Here is a 23,133-nt window from a genome sequence, read left to right as displayed (position 1 = left end):
CGCGTGTCACTAGTCAGTCTTGAAGGCCTTGCCTCTCTAATTATTATTATTATTGTTATTATTTTGAATTGTTATTATTATTGTTATTATTATTTGTATTTGTGTTTCTTTTTATCACAACAGATTTCTCTGCGCTCCCCAGGGAGAGTGCGTCGCAACACTACAGCGCCACCCATTTTTTTAAATAAAATATTTTTCCTGCGTGCAGTTTTATTTGTTTTTCCCATCGAAGTGGATTTTTCCACAAAATTTTGCCAGGAACAACCTTTTTGTTACCGTGGATTCTTTTACGTGCGCTAAGTGCATGCTGCACACGGGACCTCGGTTTATCGTCTCATCCGAATGACTAGCGTCCAGACCACCACTCAAGGTCTAGTGGAGAGGGAGAAAATATCGGCGGCTGAGCCGTGATTCGAACCAGCGCTCTCAGATTCTCTCGCTTCCTAGGCGGACGCGTTACCTCCAGGCCATCACTCCATTATCATTGTATGTGAAGTGTCCGTTAAACTATTTGTACTTGTCTTTCTTGCTATCATATCATTTTGTTCTCTCTCTCTCTCTCTTGTTATTTATTTATTCATTTATTTCATTTATTTTTTGTTTTACTTCTTCTTCTTGTACATTTTGTTTTGATTTGTTTGCTTATTAAATTTCTTTGCCCTGAGGGCTGGATGAAAAAAAAGCATGTCCTTGTTTATCCATTTCCTTCATTAAAGAAAATTCATTCTCTGTGTGTCGAAATTTAATTTGTCCATGCAAGTGTTCACAATGGAACACAGATGCAATGCACTTCTAGTTTTAAGTTACTCAGCTTCGGCAGATTTAGAGAGAAATTTATTTCGCCTTCATGTGATTTGTCACTGTTGTCTTGATAGCATGTGAAAACCCCCGCGTTGAGAAATTGCGCGGCCGGGTAATGTTTGTTGTGTTTGCTACGATGTGACAAGTGCTATCAGGTTTTAAGTTGTAACGTGGGGGTGTTTTTATTCATCAGTTCCCTTGGGGTAGGTCGGGGTTCATAACTAAAATGATCCATCCGTTTATATACCATCGTCGTTGTCGCCGGAACATCATGATCACCATACTTTCGCTTTTTCCTCTCTGTCTTCCACGGCCTGCCAATCTCTCAGTCTCTGTGTCTAGCTGTTTTTTCTTTCGGTTGCTGTCATTCTGCCTGTCCATTATGCAGTCCACCTCCCTTCTCCTCCCTCTGTTTCAGTCTGTCTCTCCATCTTTCTAACTCTGTCCATCTGTGTGTGTGTGTGTGTGTGTGTGATATAAAGAGAGCCCATTTATAACAGATCTCTCTGCTCGGAAACCGCACTGTGATTCCGGGTAAACGCGTTCGGCCAGTTTCTGCAGGCGGATCAGGAGAACCCGAGCGTAGACTTTGCCTACAATGCTGAGAAGCGAGATGCCTCTGTAGTTGTTGCGGTCGCTCCTTTCGCCTTTGTTTTTTTGTACAGGGTGATGATCTTGGCGTCCCTCATGTCCTGCGGTACAGCTCCCTCATTCCAGCACTGACAGAGGATTGTGTGCAGAAGATGCAGAAGAGTAGTCTTGCAGTGTTTAATGAGGGTCTGGGGGAATTCCGTCGCTGCCAGGTGCCTTGCCTGATGTCAGGCTGTTAATGGCCTTGCTGAGTTCGTCCTCAGTTGGCTCTGCGTCAAGTTCTTCCATGACCGGCATGCACTTGATGGCATCGAGGGCTGATTTGGACACCATGTTTTCTGTGGAGTAGAGGTCGGAGTAGTGTTCCGCCCATCTCTGCATCTCCTGGCTAGGATCGTTGATTACTTCCCCAGTGGAGGATTTGAGGGGGGCAGTCTTGCTCTGTGTTGGTCCCAGTGCCTTCTTGATGCCATCATACATCCCTCGGATGTTGCCTCTTACAGCAGCATTCTGTATCTCTTCGCTGAGCTCTGTCCAGTACTCATTTGCACATCGCCTGGCGTTAAGCTGAACCTTACTCCTGGCGGCCCTGAGGATTTGCTGGTTCTTCTCACTGGGTGACCGTTTGTACTCGATGAGTGCAGCGTGCTTGGCCTCAATAGTGGGAGTCATCTCTGATGATTTGGCCTCAAACCAGTCGTGGGATTTCGCGGTTTTCTTTCCAAAGGTGTCCATAGCAATGCGGTGCATGGTGTCTCGTAGCGTTTCCCATCTTTCTGTGGAAGAGTCTCTGGGCTGCAATGCATCGAATTCTCTCTCAAAGGCCTCTGCGAACTGTTCTACAAGGTCTGGCTGAGACATCTTGCTGACGTCAATGCGAGAGTTCCCTTGTTTCTTCAGAGCAAGGACAAAAGTCCGCGAAGCCCTCATCAGAGACATGCTCTTTGCCGACGATGCCGCAGTTGTGACCCACATCCAGCGGGACTTGCAGTCACTAATGGACCGCTTCTCCCAGGCCTGCAAAGATTTCGGTTTGACCATCAGTCTCAAGAAGACAAACGTCCAAGGCCAAGACACGCCATCTCCACCAGCCATCACCATTGATGACTACGAGCTTGAAGCCATCCATCAATTCACTTACCTTGGGTCCACCATCACCGACAGCCTCTCCCTTGACACCGAGATCGACAAAAGGATCGGGAAGGCAGCCACAACACTAGCCCGCCTCACACAAAGAGTGTGGACAAATCCCAAGCTGACCACAAAGACAAGGATGGCTGTATACAACGCCTGCGTCCTCAGCACCTTGCTGTATGGCAATGAGGCGTGGACCACACATGCTCGTCAGGAGAAAAGGCTCAATACTTCCACCTGAGAAGCCTACGGCGCATACTCGTCATCTCCTCTCAAGACAAGGTGACAAACACCGAAGTCCTGACTCACGCTGGTCTCCCGACCATGTACACCATGCTGAGACAGCGTCGGCTGCGCTGGCTGGGCCACGTTCGCCGCATGGAAGATGGTCGCATCCTATAAGACATCCTTTATGGAGAGCTCGCCACGGGGCAGAGAAGCATCGGCCGCCCACAGCTGAGATACAAAGACGTTTGCAAACGTGACAGGAAGGCGCTTGAGATCAACACTGAGTCCTGAGAGGACCTTGCAGATGACCGCAACAGCTGGAGAAGCACTCTCAAAAATCAGCTACGGATTGGTGAGGACAAACTGTCAGCAGCTGCAGCAGAAAAGCGAGCTCGCAGAAAAGGGACGGCAGCCAACAGACCATCAGCTTACACATGTGACCGCTGCGACAGAGACTGTCTCTTTCGCATCGGTCTCTACAGTCACAGGAGACGCTGCTTGGTCTAAGCAGACAGCCCAATTAGACATTAGGTCGGATATACACTACCCATGGTCAGCCATGACCGAAGGAGGCCTACTACTATAACAATATATTTATTTGATAAAATAATTCTACCAGTTTTACTATGATGGGTGTGAAATTGAGGGATACGAAAACATAATGTGGCTGATACATTTCAACTGACAAAAAAGTGAAGTATGATATTCGTTTAAAGTGTCATACTTTGAATTGGTTAGTTTATGGCAAAGCAGTAATATATATCCACTAGATGTTTTAGTTTTTCTTTCAATAGTTCGTTTTTTTATGAAACCTATGCATTTTCGCAATCATATAATTCCCATTTAGAGATTATCAAACCTTGGGAAATTTCATTACAAAAGTCTGATCCTGGTTTGGTATGATTCAATAAATTCTTGCACGATGTTAATTTGACTGTGTAAGGGAGAGGAGCGGCCTGCCCAGCATCGAAAGCCTGCTGATCCAGTGCCAGCTACGCTGGACAGGGCACGTTGGCCGCATGACAGACAGCAGGATCCCGAAGATGCTCTTGTGTGGCCAGCTGAAGGAAGGCCACCGCGAACTTGGAAGACCCTGCAAGCGCTTGGCATAAAGACGTTTGAAAACAAGAGAACGCTGGCCATTAAGGAGAAGCGTGAGCAAATGAATCAGGGCTCAACTTCTGGAGACGTTTTCCTTGCAACACCTGTGGGAAGTGCTGTGCATCCAGAATCTGCCTCTTCTCCCATATGAGGACACACACCGACAGATAAGCCTGCCTACCTACTCGTCCGTCGGTCCGACGGGAGACTCCATTATTATTATTGGAGAGGAAATTTTGTTTAAATATTGATACAGCATGCAACCGTATTTCTTTATTAAATGATTTTGTTATTGACTGGGGCAATGGACTCATGCCTGCAGTAGATTATATTTCTAAAAAGATCAAGACTGAATTTACAGCAGGGAAGTGTATATATTGTTTACCAGGCGTTTGTGCTCATGCACATTAGATTTCGTTGTAGCAACTACTAGTTATCAACTGAAATTGAATATTATCATAGTATACCACTTGATGAAATATTATGCCCTACATTTACTTTGTCAGTGATTGGAGATGAATTTAATTTCATTATTGTAATTCTTCATAGTAATTTACGACACAAATTGACTCCCCAACGTTTTCTTCGTCATACGTTGTGTTATATATTTTTTTGTATGCTGATGTCTTTGAATTAGAGAAAATTTGTAATTTCAAACAAAACAAAGATGGCAAAAGTATTCTTCTTCTTTTTCGTTCGTGGGCTGCGAGTTCCACGTTTACTCTTCATACACGTGTAGTAGGTTTTTATGCGCATGACCGTTTTTACCTCACCGTATATGCAGCCATACTCCGTTTTCGGAGGTAGGAAAAGTATGCTTTCATTTTCAAAAGTTTTAAAGATGGCAAAAGTCTCTCAAAAGATGATAACTTTTAAATAAGAACAACCAGTCTACCTTCAGAGTACTATACATTCGAAGAGTATACCGATGGTACTCTCTTTGTAACACTGATTACGCGGCAGTTTTATTGATTATTTTGAAATGATTTCAACGTGCGTATGCATTTTGAAAATGACTGGCGTTATGTGGTAACATTATTCACAGAACATGCATAAGTTTTACGATGTATACAATACATGACTACTGTTGATACGGTTCATGTTTATTGTGTTCTTCTGTTTATATTTTTGTAATCTGCCATACAAAAAGAGGTGAAAGGAAATTAAATATCGAATCGTGTGTGTGTGTGTGTGTGTGTGTGGAGGTGGGATTACAATGGACCAGACAGCTGCTGTTACGTGCCGGTTGGCTGGATGAAGACGGTAGACCAGGCCGTGATACCTGCTGTAGAGAGTCCCAAGTGTCTGGACGGTAACGTGACCAAAATATTTCCGGTGTCGGCCTCAGCATGACTCTGACGTCAGGACTGCATTATGCCTGTCCTTCGCTCTCAGCGCCTTCTTGTTGTTCTGTCTGTATGTATTGGATTGGATGCACCTTCTTGTCACAGCATACGTGTCTATGTGGAATTCGGGCTGCTCTTTCTTGAATGAGTGCGTCGCCATACTGCCCGTGAGAAGGTGCGTTCACGTTAAGTCCAGCCAGTTGCTGACGGCAGCCGGCTGCACATCCTTGTCTACTTTCCCGCTATGTAAGCTGGTGACGGGCGTTCACGCTGGCCGCCAGCGCCTGCCAGCCCCTGCCAGCCAGCTTTTTGCTTTTTCGCGCGCACACAAAAGAAAAGGCTGGCGGTTCTCAGATCAGTGATTTATGACAAAGAAGACCGCAATTACCACAACAGGGACATCATAAATGCCACATGGGAAGCCATTGCAAGATAAGTCGGTTCCGATGGTAAGTACAATCTTGTTTCATTGTTTCTCAACTTGTAAAACTAGAGCTTCGAATTAGATCTATGTTAGAAATATCACACTTGTCACCAAACCAGATTAAAAAAAAAAAAAAAAACTCCAACAGGCAATGAACCCCCCCACCTCTTTGTGATCAAATAAGTTTCAATGAATGGGGCTTAAACTATTTTTCCAATCTTTCTCAAAATTAGTAAGAATGTTCAGCAGGTGTTGAACAAAATGACATGCCAGTTTCTTTTCTCCACTGTAGCACCACTGAAAACATGTACAAGCGTCTGCCTTTGTAGGCTACATTCCTGCAAATTTATCATATAGTTGATCGTTTTGTCACTTGTGTGTTTTGTCAATGAATGACAGCGGGGCAGCAGTTTGATGGACAGCAACTTGCCGGGCCCAACGTAAACACTGGCTGACAGCAACTGGCTGACGGCAACTGGCTGGCATCAACTGGCGGGACTTAACGTGAACGTACACGAAGTGTTTTTTTTTTTCTTCTGCATTTTCTTGTGTGTTGTTGAAAGCCGGTGTCTGTTTTACCTTCTTTCCACGCACCCTGTGAGTCAGTGACTGCTTGCGTGTATGAATGTGTGTATTTAAATGAATTCTTCTCGTATCATCTTGTCTTTTCTTCCTCTTCTTCTCAAGATGCATTTTCGTTGGCTGGGAAAGTAGACTTTTCCTTGCGTTCCGTCTGTTTTTCCGCCATTCTCTCGCCTTGCATCTCTCTCTCTCTCTGTCCCCTTCCCTCAATGTCCATTCTCTCTCTCTCTCTCTCTCTCTCTCTCTCTCTCTCTCTCACCACCACCACCACCAACAACAACAACAAATCTGCCTAAAAGCCAAAAACAACACAGAGAATCAATAGATGTAAACAAAGTAAAATTGAGATGAGCTACACATTGTACACATAAAATCAAATTCATCTACTCGAGTAAGATAAAACATCACAGACACTTCGCGGAAAAGAGATCAATTAAAAAGTATAGTATAAGCATATGAAGTAATAATTCAATCTAACTTCCCCACTGAACCACGCAACGTCTGTACAAACTATATTCAACTTGCGCATCATTACTCGATCACATCAGTTAAATTTTGAATAGGCTGTTAACATTATGGATATGACGAATGACAGCAGAAAAATGGTTTCAGTACAATATGTCACATACCTGTGTGAAGAGAAAGGTAGTCATTGTTCATTGTACATACATGAATACACATATTCATACGTATATACATACATACATACATGTGGTCAAAGACACACACACACACACACACACACACACACACACACACACACACACACACCTTCTTTTCAAACCTGCCTGAACCCTGTCTCCAAGACATTTCCTCCGTACCTCGATGTTTATCAGTTCAGGTTCCCACATGCCATTGCCGCTCGTGTGAACAGCAGCACTGTCTCAGAACGTCCTTGTAACTTGTGGCCACCGTGTGTTCTCCACTCAGGGCATTGTTTACTATAACGTTCATAACCAGTGTGGAGGAGAGAGGGGGCTTGGGGAGAAAAAGGGTAAGAAGTCAGCAGGGGGGTTGATATCGGCACACACACGAGTGTTTGTCCTGGCAGTTTTTCGCATTTCACAGCTTTTCTGTTATCTGAGTAACGGTGAATAATATGTACTGTGTGTGTGTGTGTGTGTGTATCGTGTTGGGGGAGAGCGGCAGATGGGCGAAGAGGGAAAGGCGAGGGCAGATAGGTGTAGCATCATAAAAAACAAACAACAACAACAACAAAAACCCGAAAACAAATACCTGCGGATGAACTATTCACACTTTACACGGTGTGAATGACTCCCTGGGAGAACAGAGCCACTGAATGACGTCACCACGATATGCACGACGGGAAAGTGCAAACGGCCGTCTTTCAGAAAAGTGAAAACAAAAGTTGGACAATTGGTGAACGAAGAAAGGAGCAACAAAGTCTGCTCTCAGAAACGGCAGTCGTCTGTGTGTGTGTGTGTGTGTGGTGTGTGTGTGTGTGTGTGTTTTCTCTCATGCCCGAAGGCGTTGTGGCAGTGTAATCAGTGGGTGTGAGAAGAACTGTGTCGCTATCCTTTTCAGCTTTTTTTTCCTCGCGCTACGTCAAAAGAAGTTATTGCAGCCCGCATATGGTCCTCATTTTATTTTACTCAGGAGGTGTGTTTCCTGATGTGTTGAGTGGAAACGAGGCAATCTTGATCTCGGTGGAGGAAGGGAAAGAAAGCTGGAAACGATGTTTGTGTCACGGTGGAGGGTAAATAGTCGAGCACACTTGTTTTAACAAGAATTATATGTGATGTTGCGCCGTAGGCAAAGAGCCAGTCTTTAAAGGGCTTTTGCAGTGTGTGATAGGATGGTAAAGCCACGAAAATGTTTTTCCTCAGCTCATGTGTTCCGAGAGATAAGCACAAAGGACTGCTGTTTCTTTGCTGTTTTGTGATGAAGTATTGTGAAAATAATCCCAGTTTTCCAGGCACTGTTGGTAAAGCAAAGCGTTAACTGCTTCGAGGGCATCGGACTAAATGGTTCAAGCACAAATACACACACATACACACACACGCGCGCGCGCGCGTGCGCTTGCACGGGCAGTTTTCTACGAGACACAAGGTGGCCAAAGCTTTGATTACCTCGCAGAAACCGAGAAGACAAATGGCGAGATGGATTTGCAGTTTATATCCGTGGGGAAATTAACACAATGATCAGTCTTCACAAAGGATCATTGGTATCCTTATTTCTGGAAGTTCTGTATTACTGTCTGTCTCCTTCGTTCTTGATTCCTTGTTTTCTCTGTCTTTCATTCTTGATTATTTATTCACCCTTTTTTTTCTCTCAAGGCATGACTAAGCGCGTTGGGATACGCTGCTGGTCAGGCATCTGCTTGGCAGATGTGGTGTAGCGTATATGGATTTGTCCGAACGCAGTGACGCCTCCTTGAGCTACTGAAACTGAAACTGAAACTCATTCTTGATTACTTGCTTTTTTTCTTTCTTCCCATCCTCTCCCATTTCTCATTCGGTCATATCGTTCACGCGCTTTGAAAATACATTTCTCCTCTCAGGCACATGTCTGGTTTGATACTGCGCATTGCTTGTTCTACTTCTTTGCATCATGTTGTTTAAAGGTTTATTTTGTCTGTATAGTTTTCTCTTATTTTCTCTTTATGCCATGTTCGAAATATTTATGACGTTCTATATATGATACAACTGTTCTTTCCAATCCTTTATCGATGTACGTAATGGTTTAGCACCATGGAGCCTCTTCCTTCTCCTCGTCTTAATCCTTTACCTACTCCTTTAACTTCTCCTTCTTCTTCTTCTTTTCCTCATTCTTTCTTCTGTATCTACACAGAAGGTTCTTTTTACAGGCATGAAATGTCTTGATAATTAGTTACATTTATTGTTGAGGATTAAATGAGGTACTCTCTCTCTCTCTCTCTCTCTCTCTCTCTCTCTCTCTATATATATATATATAATTATATATATATACATATATGTATCTCTGTATGTGTGTATATATATATATATATATATATATATATTCACGACCATCAGAAGCTACCGTGGGGCTTATCATGTTGATTATAATTTGTTTCCGCAATAAATGATTTTTAAATGATGAATCGCAAGGCCCATATTAAAATTACTGTTGACTGCATAAAAGTAGACACATTCCCCTTGTGACTGGTTCTTTGTTTAAAGTTTTGAAGTCGTCATTTTGTTAATTCTTTTAACTTCGCGTTCATTTATTTATTAATCGTCTTAGTTGAGTCCATGGTGCATTGAGCTATTCTCCCGTTAAGCTTGAAGAACAACATGTAGCGACTTCTTCTTCTTTGCGTTCGACAGCTACGCAGTCAGGGTCGAAGTCCGAGGGATGCCACAAACTCGGACGTCCGGTGAAGATCGGCTGCCGTCCCCCAGAGCTTGGTGTTGAGGTCAGCACCCCCAGGCCAAGACTGCTGCCGCATCTTCTCATACAGGGGGCAGTCTTGGAGAATATGGGATGGGGTCTGGTCAGCCTGGCCGCAATCACATAGGGATGTGGCAACATGTAGCGACAACATCTGAAGAAATCACTATGGAAGCATTCAACAGACACCTTATCTACATATCATACCCTATTATTTAACCAGACCTGTTAACTCTCTCTCGCTTTCATATGTGGACACTGTAGCTGATAGCTTGGACGCCGCCACGGCAGTTTGAATTTTCTATTTGCAGGAGGGCTGTTAGAGGATTTGTCTTTGTCCGGTTGTGTGGGCCCTTCCCAGTGGGCAGTTTGTCAAGCTGGTGACACAGCCGTCAATGGCCTTGTTGTCCTGAAGGCAACCAGATCCCTTTGGTCCATTGGGTCGGTCAACGGACGTCTTGGATCTCATCTTTGTTGTGGATATGGATGATCAAATAGGCATATTACCGGAGATTCATTCTGTTTGTCTACCAGCGTAATGTGTGTGTGTGTGTGTGTGTGTCCTTTTCTTCTAGTGCGTCGTTTTATATACCATTACTAAATGTGACTCATTGGTCTCTATCTGTGTCTCTGTTTCTCTCTGTCTGTCTCTGTCTCTGTCTCTCTCTCTTAATGGCCACTTTACTATCTGTGGCACGTCCAGTAATCCAGGGCCGGAAATTGGCTGTGTCTGTGGGATATCCTGCCACAGCAGTTACAGTGTTACAGTGTGCGGCTACATGACAGGAAGTGTGTTTGTAGGCCTCTTTGGGCTGTTATCACAACAGACACTGACAGCGATGACAGGCACATGACGTTTCAGGGTCCATACACTGACAGTGATGACAAGCACATGACGTATCAGGGTCCATGTACTGACAGTGATGACAGGCACATGACGTTTCAGAGTCCATGTACTGACAGCGATGACAGGCACATGACGTTTCAGGGTCCATACAGTGACAGTGATGACAGGCACATGACGTATCAGGATCCATACATTGACAGTGATGGCAAGCACATGACGTTTCAGGGTCCATGCATTGACAGCCTTTGAGACGGGGGCCTTGTGCTTTTTGTCATGCAGAACAGAACACCGTCAAATATCTTTTTCTTGTTCATCACCTCGGTTAAAAACAAAGTCCCAGATCTCGAAGAATTTGAAAAAAAAAATCCTATAACTTATTGCCTCAATATTGTGTGAATACAATTTTGTGTTACAAAAGATGCTTCATTGCCTTTGCTTTATAAACACATGTGAAGAATTGTTTTTATGATTGGTTTTCTTACTTGGCGGGGTTTTTCACAAAAGTCATCCTACACAACTAAGTCTTAAACAAAAGAACTTCTTTTTTTTCTTTTTTGTTGCTGCCCCATCATCTGCACCGTTTCAGTGGCATTACTCCCACGCCGCTCATTTAGATTCCCCTATGCACGGCCACACCAGGGTTCGTCCGTCACAGTTCCAGCGTCGGCAGTCTGTAGCCACACACCAGAGGAGACCCTGCACTGCTGCTGAGTCACTTCGGTGGTGTTCAGTGGTGCCTGTTCTGATTTAACGTACTTATGACACCACGTACTAAGCCCCCGACTAACGACAATAATGGCTTAGTCGCGGAGCCAGACTGAGTGAGCGTCCCTCCCAGAGTGGAGACCGCCACCACGTCCCTCAAACAAAAGCCCCCCATGACTTTGCCGACACTGGAGACATTGACAGGACTCACCCCAAGCACAAAAGTGGAGGGGTATCGAAACTGAGGTCACAATGAGAGCAGGGCGTGAAAGGCCACAGACTTTGAGACTGTTTTGTCTATATTGATGATAATGGAGGAGGAGGATGACGACGATGACGATGTTGCCATGGAGGTCCTTTGTGGTTTGGGACTGCGTGACAAGGCTGTACTCTACGCTTCCTGTCATAATATCCCGGCGTTAACCAGGCCCGAGAGATACAGACACTTGCAGTGTTGGTCAAGTAATTAGAGCAACACACCCAAAGACGGATCCTTGAAGTGGATGACACTCGACTGTGGTCCCAGTCTCCCCATTTAAGCCCACAGCACACTCAACTCTAGGTAGGAGCCGGCCACAGGCTGAAAAGCCCACCTCCGCTGGGATTCGAACCCGCCTCCTCCCAGCCGTCAGTCCGCGACGCTAACCACTTCGCCACGGCGGCTGGTAACAACAAAAGAACATTTGATTTACTGATTCACGTTTTATACAAGGGCAATCTTTATAAAAGAAGAAGAAGAAAAAGAAGACAAAACAGTCACAAGGAAAACAATAACTCTAAGATTGCCACCGTTAATGAGAGCATCAACAATGCAATGTAGAAATAACTGGCTTTTGCCTTTATGAGTGATATTGGCTAACACATTACGCAATGTATCAAAAATGTGTTTTTTTCAGTGAAACCTTCCTCCGATTGTAAACAGTTTATTCTGCTCAACTGCGCTTAAAGAGATTTGTAACTATCATTGATCAGTCTTGCTAACTTTGCATATGGACTAGTTGATGGGATGAAGGAATGGCAGGACGTGAGTACGATAGTTGTTTTTTTATGTCAGGAAGTGACATGTCCGGACGCAGTTCTCGTTTCCTGCGTTTAAACAGTTGAGTCGGCGTGCGCTCACATTAAACACACATACACACACACACAGAGAGAGAGAGAGAGAGGGGGGGATTGTATTATTCTTGTTGTAGTTTGTAACACAAAGTAAGTATTGTTATGGATGTAAAATAAAAAATCACATATAAATAAGCATGTGAACATATTCTTACTTATCTTGTTATTGTTCAGTCAGTAAAGATGTTAATTTTGTGTTATTGTCTGTTGTGGATTATCAATTTGAGGCTTGTTCATGTCTGTAGGTTTTTCTTTTCTTTCCTTTTCCTTTATTTTTCTTCTTCGGTTTTCCCTTCCTTGGTTTAAATCTTTCTGTCTCCTTTTTCTCCTTTCCTACTTCTTTTCATCACGTTTTTGTTTCGATGGTGAGGAGATCTTGGACGGCATGTAGTGTGGGTTATGTGTGTTTGTGAAAGCTGTCGCGCGTGCGTGTATATGTGTATGTAGGTTAGTAGGGGAGTGTTAAGTCTTTCTGCACCTCTTCCTCAGTTCTTATTTCCCCCCCCCCCCCCCACCCCCCCATCTCTCCTGTGATCCCTCCGTACTTGTCCCCCCACAACTCCCCCCTTTATTTAGTTATCTATTTATTTATTCTTATGTCATGAGTATTCTTTCTTTTTTTGCTATGCGTTGCGATCATTACGAGTGAAGGGTTTTTTAAGCGCTATGCAAGCCATGTGTTCATTCATTCATTCATTCATTTTCATAAAATATTTCTTAATGTGAAATCCCATCTTTTGCCACCAGAAGAGTGTGTCGCCGCAGTGCATCGTCTTTATTATCTTTATTATTACATTTTGTAAGTCATATAGTATTTCGTTATTAGTGTTCTTGTTTTGCTGGCTTGTGAGCATACTCGTTTGCCATCAAACCTAAAGTAGGTTTTTCCTTAGTGTGTTACCAGGAACAGCATCATTCTTTGTTGCCTTTGTCGGCCGATAAAAAAGAAAAAGAAAAAGCATGCCACAAACAGGAACTATTGTAAGCCCACGTTTTCTCTCAATCGCGAGAAATCGTGGGGGGCGCCCACGATGTGTACGTGTAAGAAAGCGTGGGAAGTCCCACTTATTTTTATCAGAAATATTTCCTTCATCTTGGAGTTGGTTTCTTGTCTTTTCACAATGCAAATCTTTGAGAAAATGAGTGAGAGGAAAGGAAAGGAACAGAGGAAGAGGGGGCGACGACAACGGCGATCATAATAATGACAATGGCGTTAGTGAAAACATTATAAGTAATGACACTGAAACATCTATGTGTTGTATTCCACATACGATGGATCACTGCAATGCATCGACCTCAAATTCAACATCGGAATCAAAGCAAACAACAAAATTAAGGCAATGTGTATAACTCAAACATAAATATAATATAATATAATATAAATTTGATTTAAAAAAAAAGATCTTTCACAGTGTTTTACTCTCACGTAAGGAGCGGGAAATCTGGACAAAATAGTTTTGACGTTTGTTGTAATGCAACCTTTTCTGTCACATTTATTTAGAATGTTATTGATTTCATGCTTGCTCATTTTTTGTTCATCTGTTTGTGTCAGCATCCTTTCGCATGCATAGATTCCCAGTTTTATAGAAGACGCTCAGAATATGAAAATATTATTTCAAAATAGAGTGAAAGAAAAGAACAAATTAACCTGCCAAGAAAACACACAAAAGGAAACACACACACACACACACACACACACACACACACACACACACACACATACTCACTCACTCACTCACTTACTCACTCACTCACTCACTCACTCACTGGTTGTTGGTCTCCAGTCTCAATTAAACAGTTTAGCCAGAGGGACTTCAAATTTGGAGCTTAAAGTGAATTTGAGTAAAAGTAACATTGTGGTCTTTAGAAAAGGTGGTTTTTTGGCTGCTTGTGAGAAATGGTATTATAATGGCACTGAGATGGAAGTTGTGAATTCATATAAATACCTTGGTATATATTTTTCAACGAAACTCAGTTTTAAGTTTGCTTGTGAAGATCTGGCATGCAGAGCTAAAAGATGTCTTCTGTCTATATTAAGTAAGTTGTATAAACTTAATAATACTTCTCTGAACTTATATATAAAATTGTTTGATACTCAGGTGGCTCTCTATGGAGCTGAATTATGGGGTCTTGAATCTAGTTCATCAGTGGTTGAGAAAGTTCATTTGTTTGCATTAAAAAGATACCTTGGCGTTAGCATGAAAACTCCAAACGATTTAGTGTATGGAGAACTTGGAAGGTTTCCTATTTGTATCAATGCTGTTATTCGAAGTATAAGATATTGGTTCAGATTAGTACAAATGGATGAAAACAGATTACCGTCAAAAGCTTATCAATCGTTGTTGTTACTGGATGAAAAAGGAAAAAACAACTCGGTAACAAATGTCCGAAACGTTCTATGTAATAATGGGTTCTTGTATGTTTGGGAATATCAGGGGGTAGGATGCATGCAAACTTTTATTAGGACATTCAGGCAAAGACTCATTGATGTTAGATGGCAACAGTGGGAAGAACACATGAATTCAAGTGATAGGTTTAGCTTATATAGAAAATTTAAGACACTTCCCACCGTCGAACCTTATATCTTATTGAATATGAATAGACATGTGAGGTATGCGTTGACAAAATTTAGATTGGGTATGTCGGAAATTGCTGTACATAGTTCCCGATACAGTTACGAGAAAGATGAAATATGTCCATTGTGTAAAGAAGAAACTGAAGATGAAGTCCACTTTGTATTACGCTGCCACTGTCTTCACGATTTAAGAACAAAATTTATACCACACATTTATCACGATAAGCAGAACCTGTTTTCGTTACAAATGCTCTTTTCATCAAAAAATGAAAATATAATGATAAATTTCTCTCTATATATATACAAAGCTTTGAAGAGGCGTGAGAACGCAACAGAATTGTTCGATGTCAGAGAGTAAGGCAAAGACGATTGCTTTTTTGTTGCTTGTTCGTTTTGTTGTTGTTTTTCTCTTGGAATCTGAGTATTTACTTGTTCACGCAATACTTTTGTGTCCGTATGTTATTTGTATGTTAACAATATTCATAACATTTTATAAGGTAGAAAAGTTTCTTTACTTTTGTTTAACCCCTTCAAATGGGGCAATGGCCTTATATTGAATAAATCGTTCGTTCGTTCGTTCACTCACTCACTGATATACACATACATTCACACATTTTCTAAAGGAGTGCTGTGCCATCACCTTCACCGTCTATTGTTGATGTCTTTGCTAACGCCACTGTCATTATCATGATCGTCCTTCTCGTCGCCCCCCCACCCCCCACCCTCACCCCCCCGCCCCCTTCACACTGAATGTTAATGATAACAGGCTCTCTGTGCCGTGAGTCATATGCTAAAGTCTTAATGTTTTCGATGAGCAAGATATATTCAGATTGATGCCCCATTACGCGGCATAACTATTTTACAGCTCCTTACATATATGTGCAACAATGTAACTTCTATATAAAATAGACGTTCCTGTTTGAACTAAAACGATAAAACCACTACTATTAATAAGTGTGTCGGAATGTCAGTAACCTGACTGTGGAAACATTTTTGCTTTCAATTATCTTTGTGCTCTTCCCAGAAGTACATTATGATCATAGAGTGTGTGAAAAGTGCATTATCAGTGTAATAGAATGTATGGAAATAAAGTAGTTTTAAAGAAAATTGATTTTTTTATGTTTCACACACACACACACACACACACACACACACACACACAAATCATACACACACATACTCTGACAACCCGGGCGAAATAGAATAGTAAACTTATGTTATCAGTAAACAGATATGTGAACCAAAAAGCACTGAGACTGAAGGGGTGGAGAGGAAAAACCCTGACCGCAACAAGTATCCAGGGACAACATCTTGCAATCACTTTGCCACCGAGCCACATATCCCCGACTGTAGATGCGCAAAACAAAAACAAAACGAAAAAGAAAAAAACAAGTTTGACGCAAAGTATCCGAAAAAAGGAAATCTTTCACATGTGAAGAATCCTGACATGTTTACAGACTAAAACTAAAATCTGAAAATAGCTTCATAATTACATTAATGATTCATGATTGATGAGCCGCAACACGGTTTCACATATGAGGAGCTCCTGAAATGTCCCACATGGTCAAATATATACGTTTGCATGCAAACTGTGCGCCGATGTGGGAAGTGACATGGCGTAGTTGTTCGTTCAGTACAGAGCAGGCGTCTCGCTGAACTTTTATCTGTTCTCGTCACGTGCCTTCATCAGTCTTTTCCAGTGCATGCTTCGATAAACTGCACCACAGCTTGCTCCTCAAGTACTGGCTTCTGTGTGTGTCAACTCTCTCTCTCTCTCTCTCTCTCTCTCCATTTTGTATTTTTTATGCTTTTCATATTTTGATTTTGTGCTTATCTTAATGCCCCCGTAAAATAAATTTTCGTTTCGTTACGTCCTCTCTCTCTCTTTAATGATCTACGAATTCTTCTCAACAACCTTCTGAAATTTCTTCTGCAAATCACACATTCCTGGTCAAACCAATCACCTTCTGGTCTATATTTGTTAACGTATATATCCTTTTTCATAAAAGAAAGAACATCAACAAGAGTACCGCAGTCGCCCAGCGTGAATATAAGAACTTACAGAAGAGAAAAAGAAAACAGTTTAATAATACTTTGGTTGGTAAATTTGTTTAATCTGTAAAGAATCCGGAAGAATTTTGGAATGCAGTACATAAGGTTTCCCTTAAAAGAAAGCAACCAATGAGTAAATTTACAATTGATAAGTGGTTCCAGCATTTTAGATCCTTATTAGAAACAGATATTAGTAATGAAACGTGCAATGAAGATTTGTCTGTTGACGACAGTACTGAATACATGGATCATCCCATTTCAAAAGAAGAAGTCTTATTGGCTATGAAAAAAAAACCAAAAGCTAGAAAAGCAACGGGCCCAGATGGTATTGTTGGGGAACTACTAAAGAATTCAAATGATCACATTGTAATTTTTTTTCGTTAAATTGTTTAATACACTGTTTCAAAATGGCGAGTTTCCGGAAAATTGGACAAAATCGATTATTTTGCCAGTGTGTAATAAAGGTGATGCTAACAATCCTAACAGTTACAAAGGTATTTCCCTTAGTGATATAAGTAGCAAAATCTTTAGTTCTATTATTAATAGCAGACTGCAGGAGTGAATAAAAGAAGATGATATTACTGGTGAGTTCCAAGCAGGTTTTAAGAAAGGTTATTCAACTGTGGATCATATGTTTACCCTATTAGCACTTGTCCAAAAACAGTTTTCCTATAACTCCAAACTTTATGTTGCTTTTCTAGATTTTGAAAAAGCATTTTCTATCAACAGAAATCTGCTCTGGCCTATTCTGTTGAAAAATGGAATAAAAGGCAAATTATACAGATGCATTAAAAATATGTACGAAAGATTAAATGTAGGGTTAGATATGGTGCTAAACTTACAGAATATATTAATTGTACAGTAGGAGTTAAACAGGGAGGCGTATGTAGCCCTGTGTTATTTTCTTTTTTTTTTATGATTGAGTTAACATTGCAAGTGATTAATAATGGAAGGCATGGTGCAACTTTTTCATATGATGCTTTCGAATTATTTATCCTCCTATTGGCCGATTATGTTGTTCTGTTATCAGAGACAATGTATAGTGCTGCTTCTTCGCTTAAATTGAAGGCAAACATGAATAAAAGTAATATAAATGTATTTAGAAAGGGGAATTACTTAAGTGGCCGAGAGAGATGGGTCTGTAATGGGGCAACCATGCCGGTAGTTAATGTTTATGAATACTTAGGTATATTCTTCTCTACACGTTTGAGTTTCTCTGCAGCTTGCAATGCAGAGCAAAAAATGCGTTGTTGTGTATTATGCGGAAGCTTTATATTCTTAATAACAATTCCTTCGGGTTATTTTTCAAACTTTTTGATTGACAGGTTCAACCATTTCTACAGTATGGTTACGAATTATTGAAATTAGAGGAAGCTTCAGTTCATTGCGAGTCAGTTCACTTAAAAAGTATTTATGTGTAGATACGCGAACACCTAATGATCTTCCTTATGATGAGACAGACAGATATCCCTTGTACTTGAACTCTACAGTCAGCTGTATTCTTAACTGGCTCAAGTTAATTCAGACGGATGCATTTATGTTACCTTACAAAGCGTATAGAATGTTATATGACTGAGATGTGAATGGAAAGAAAAATTGGCCTTGGTGATGTATGGGAAAATCAAGGTGTTGGCAATATGAACTATTTTATAAGTATCTTTCGTCAACGTTTGATTGATTGTAGGTGGCAGAACTGAAATGATCACATTAATACACGTGAATAATTTGATATGTATAGGACGTTCTGTTGTACTTATTATCTTAAATGTTATTTGAAAATGAGCATAGATAGTTGACATATGTAACAACAAGATTTCGGTTTGGTATTTCTGACTTGAATGTGCATCGTTTCAGATATGAATTACGTAAAGACTGTGCTTTGTCATGTCCATTGTGCAGGATGGCAAAATAAGATTAAGTACATTTTGTTCTATGTTGTCCAAAACTTAATGAGGTTATTAGACTTAAATTTATTCATCCGAAATATTACAGACATCCTAGTTTGTTCAGATTGAGTTTATTGATGTCATGCACAAAACCTGATGTTATACTTAGTCTTTCTTAAATTTATTCACCCGAAATATTACAGACATCCTAGTTTGTTCAGATTGAGTTTATTGATGTCATGCACAAAACCTGATGTTATACTTAGTCTTTCTTAAATTTATTCATCCGAAATATTACAGACATCCTAGTTTGTTCAGATTGAGTTTATTGATGTCATGCACAAAACCTGATGTTATACTTAGTCTTTCTTAAATTTATTCATCCGAAATATTACAGACATCCTAGTTTGTTCAGATTGAGTTTATTGATGTCATGCACAAAACCTGATGTTATACTTAGTCTTTCTTAAATTTATTCATCCGAAATATTACAGACATCCTAGTTTGTTCATATTGAGTTTATTGATGTCATGCACAAAACCTGATGTTATACTTAGTCTTTCTTTGTTTTTGTACAAGGCCTCCTGATTTAGAGACACAGTCATTTCATAGTATTGTTTCCATTGCTTATTTCTCAGCAAATATGTTATTGTCTTTTATTGCTGTTTAAATACCCTTTCATGAGGGGCTATGGCCTATATGAATAAACCATTCATTCTCTCTCTCTCTCACTCACTCTCTCTCTCTCTCGTGCGGTGCGGGTGGCGGGGGCGGTAGCCTTCGTTAAATGCTGTATATAAACGACATTGTTTTTCAGTTCTGAGTGCCTTCTGTGGAAGGCAGCATGACATGGTTTATCATCACCTTGTTCAGGTATTCATCATCATGATCTTCAGCACAGAACAAAAACTGCCTTTCTTTGTCCATTAGTAGCTTTTAGTTTGCATTTTGTACTTGTTCTTCTCTCTCTCTCTCTCTCTCTCTCTCTCTCTCTCTCTCTCTCTCTATATATATATATATATATATATATATATATCACTCTTTCCTCAGTCCCTTTTTTCTCTTTCTCACACATTTCGACGCTTGCACAGAGAAAAAGAGGCAGCACAGGCGCACTGGCGTGTGTCTATAAAGAGAAAGAGACAGACAAAGACACAGAGAGAAAGAGAGAGAGAGAGAGAGAGATACGGACAATTTATTTATTGAGCACATATGAAGGGGTAAACAAACAGCATCTGTTGTTTCACATTTCTTTGAATAGATGCGAAATAAATCACATGAAACACCAAGACAACATATTACGAGACTGCAACGTGTCTAAATTTCAATTCTTTATTCGAGGAGAGAGAGAGAGAGGCAATAACTCACATACCAACTTTTTTGTTTTGAGAGAGCGCGCCAGAGACAGAGACAAACAGACAGACAAACAGAGACAGACATATCGACGAAGAGTATTTTAATTGGGGTCAGTTAGAGAAGGGGCAGTGAAGCCAATAGATTAGTGTCGCTTGGCTTTTCGTTTTATTACCGACATTGGGATTATGACTTTTCCTTCTCATTGGTACACTGGATACGCTCGCGTGGAGCATAGCATTGTTTCACTGTTATATATTCCTGTCAGACATGTGATACAAAGTACACGAACCTTGCAAAGAAACGCAGCTTGTACCTCTAGACACGCCAGGACTCTTTGTATGTGTGTGTGTGTCCTGTCGACAAACCATACATGCATCTAACCTTCCCATTCCATCACTTACACAGTCCTCCTCCCCCTACCCGCTCCCCGCACCTCTTCCACACACACACACACATCGTGGAAATGTCCGCATCTTCCCCGCAAACACCAGCAGACACCATGTGATCATTGTGGCTGCAGTGTAGTCTTGGTCTTGTTTTTCCTTTATTGTGACACCTCACATTTGTGTGCAATACTGACTGACTGAAACCATTTATTGTCAGATTAACTGTTTGTTGTACTGACGAATACACAGTGCAATACACACACACACACACACACACACACACACACACACACACACACACACACACATATATATATATATATATATATAGTAACTGGTTCGTTTCGTTTTATCTATCGAAAACAAGCAGTTGTTATATATGAAAAAGGGGCACTACTGAACTGTTTCGATTTGGAAAAAAAAGCCTTTGATCAATTTGTTTTGACAGAAATCCGTACACTCTTTGTTGGAATTCAATTTGTTGCGGAAAGCGATTATTGTTGATTATGATAGATCTCTCTCTCTCTCTCTCTCTCTCTCCCTCTCGCGTGCGCGTGTCTCTTGCTCTCGCTTTCTCTCTGATAATTCTTTCATTTTATAGTGTGAGTATTCATTTTGTCATCTAATCTTATGTGTTTGTAAACTTGAATCCGGGCTGTGTGTGCACATGCGCGTACATACGTGGTTTTGTCAACCCTATTACTTTTTCCTCATCTTCACCGGCGCGCGAGGAACAAACAGAAAACCAATAGAAAATTCGGCAAAACTGTTACCTAGAGACTCCGGCTTTATCTATTCCCCTGGAAAAACCATACACCAGGCACTACTAGAGCTGTAGTGAAGGCAGGCAGCCACTGGTGGTGTCTTTCACAGGAGTGAAGGAAAATAAGAACAAAATCCCATTCTTCACCGACTGTGACAAATGCAGAAAAATCAATACCATTGCACAAGCCGGCTCATGTTCATGACGAGCTTCGGAGTACACTGTGGGTCATTCTTTGTCATCGCGCACTTCTGCACCGGACCTTTCTGCCCGCATGGGGAGAACGGGGGTGGGGGGAGTCTAGAGGTATGCTGCGTTTCATGGCAATAGTTTAGGACAAAGTAGTGGGGGTGGGGGTAGGGGGGAGAACGCGCTGGAAGGGATGGGAGGTTGAGGAGGCGAGACGATGGAGGTACGAAACATTGGACTTTTTTTCTCTCTCGTTATTGAAAAGAAAACCATATCAGAGGACTGTATCTTAAAATTTTATTTCTTCCATTATTTCGTCCGTCACTTCTTCATTTTTATTGTTCTTTTATTAAAGAAAAAACAGTCTGAAAAGCAGATCGAGTTTGGTGTGCTCCTTTTTTCACAAATAGTTTCAGGGATCATTATTGTGGCAAGCAAAGCTTTAACAGTAACTTCGACAATGACACATGTTTATTTTGGAATAAACAATCCTGATGTGCAAGAGAACTGATCATAATTATGCATACAATATAAGGAGGCATTTGCTTTGGGCAGTTTATTTTGTTTAACGTAAGCAAAGGAACTATATGATAAATACTTTTGTTTCGAGTGAATTGAATATCTATATTTGACATCGATCACCTATGCTGTCATCTTTATTTTGATCGTGATAAAGGTTTGTCTTTTTCGGGAGGGTGGTGGGAGGTGGTGGGCGTTGGGAGCATGAGCTGATTTCCCCTATATTTCATAGTTATTATTTCCCTTATTATCGTCTCGAACGACAGGGTTATTATTGTTATTTAGTGGGGGTTGTGGGTGTTCTGCGGTTTCTTTTTGTTAGTCGTCTACTGTTTGAAGTCTAACCCCTTGCTAATATCACCAGAACCTCCACTGAGTCCGTACTACAGGCATAACAACGTACGTATATATATATTATTCATTTCTATTACTTTGCATGCGCGCACTCATGCCGGTGCTTGTTTCTTCTGTCCTTGGTTTCTTCCAGCTGATAACGATTTACTTAGTTATGCTGTATTAAAACATATTGGACTCAGATACTCATACACTCAAGCATTACCCACCCCTCTCCCCTCTCCGCCCCCTTCATATCACAGGAGAGAGGGAGATGATGATGATGTAACCGATAAGAACCACACAAAAATAACACCCCAAGAAACAACCAAACAGAAAACAGGGGGAAAACTACCGCAGAACAAAAGCAAGAGTTTATTACCAACCCATGTGCTGGCCATGTGAGTCGGGTACTTTTTACTTGGGACAAAATGTGGGTGGAAGAAAAGGGGTGGGGTGGATGGTCGATGGGGTAAGGAACATGGGTACTTGAAAGGCCTAAATGTCTGAGGAACACAGACAGGAACACAACGAGGAGGGGAGGTTATTTCCTCCCAACAACAAGAATTCGAGGCACCTTTTGCTTATCTTTTCCCACCGTAGATAGAAAAACCGTGGAAGAGGAAAAGGAAGAATGACGTTTTAACGGTTCTAGCCCTCCTAGACCTCTCTATCTCCTATGTTTTCAAGCTGCTGGAAGTCCCAGTCGGATTTTGCTATTGTGTGGTGGCAGTTGGTGCATGCCCTGCTGTCTGCCTGCACGTCAGTCTGTTCCCCCCTCCCTCTGTGTGAGGAGCTGGGAAAGCAAAGTGAGGGAGAAAACAGATCCT

At 41.4% G+C, this 23,133-nt stretch overlaps 1 long non-coding RNA gene across 1 annotated transcript; it reads left to right on the top strand.

The window, feature by feature from the left end:
• The first annotated feature begins 5,309 nt into the window (after positions 1-5,309).
• On the top strand, positions 5,310-11,068 carry LOC143285169 (uncharacterized). Its single transcript, XR_013055670.1, has 3 exons — positions 5,310-5,650; positions 6,025-6,135; positions 9,516-11,068. It is a non-coding gene; the product is annotated as an uncharacterized LOC143285169 (long non-coding RNA).
• The last annotated feature ends 12,065 nt before the right edge of the window (positions 11,069-23,133 follow it).

Source organism: Babylonia areolata, chromosome 8 (genome assembly GCF_041734735.1).
Source record: "Babylonia areolata isolate BAREFJ2019XMU chromosome 8, ASM4173473v1, whole genome shotgun sequence".
Classification (NCBI taxonomy): Eukaryota; Metazoa; Mollusca; class Gastropoda; order Neogastropoda; family Buccinidae; genus Babylonia; species Babylonia areolata.
This window is presented reverse-complemented; position numbering and strand designations above follow the sequence as displayed.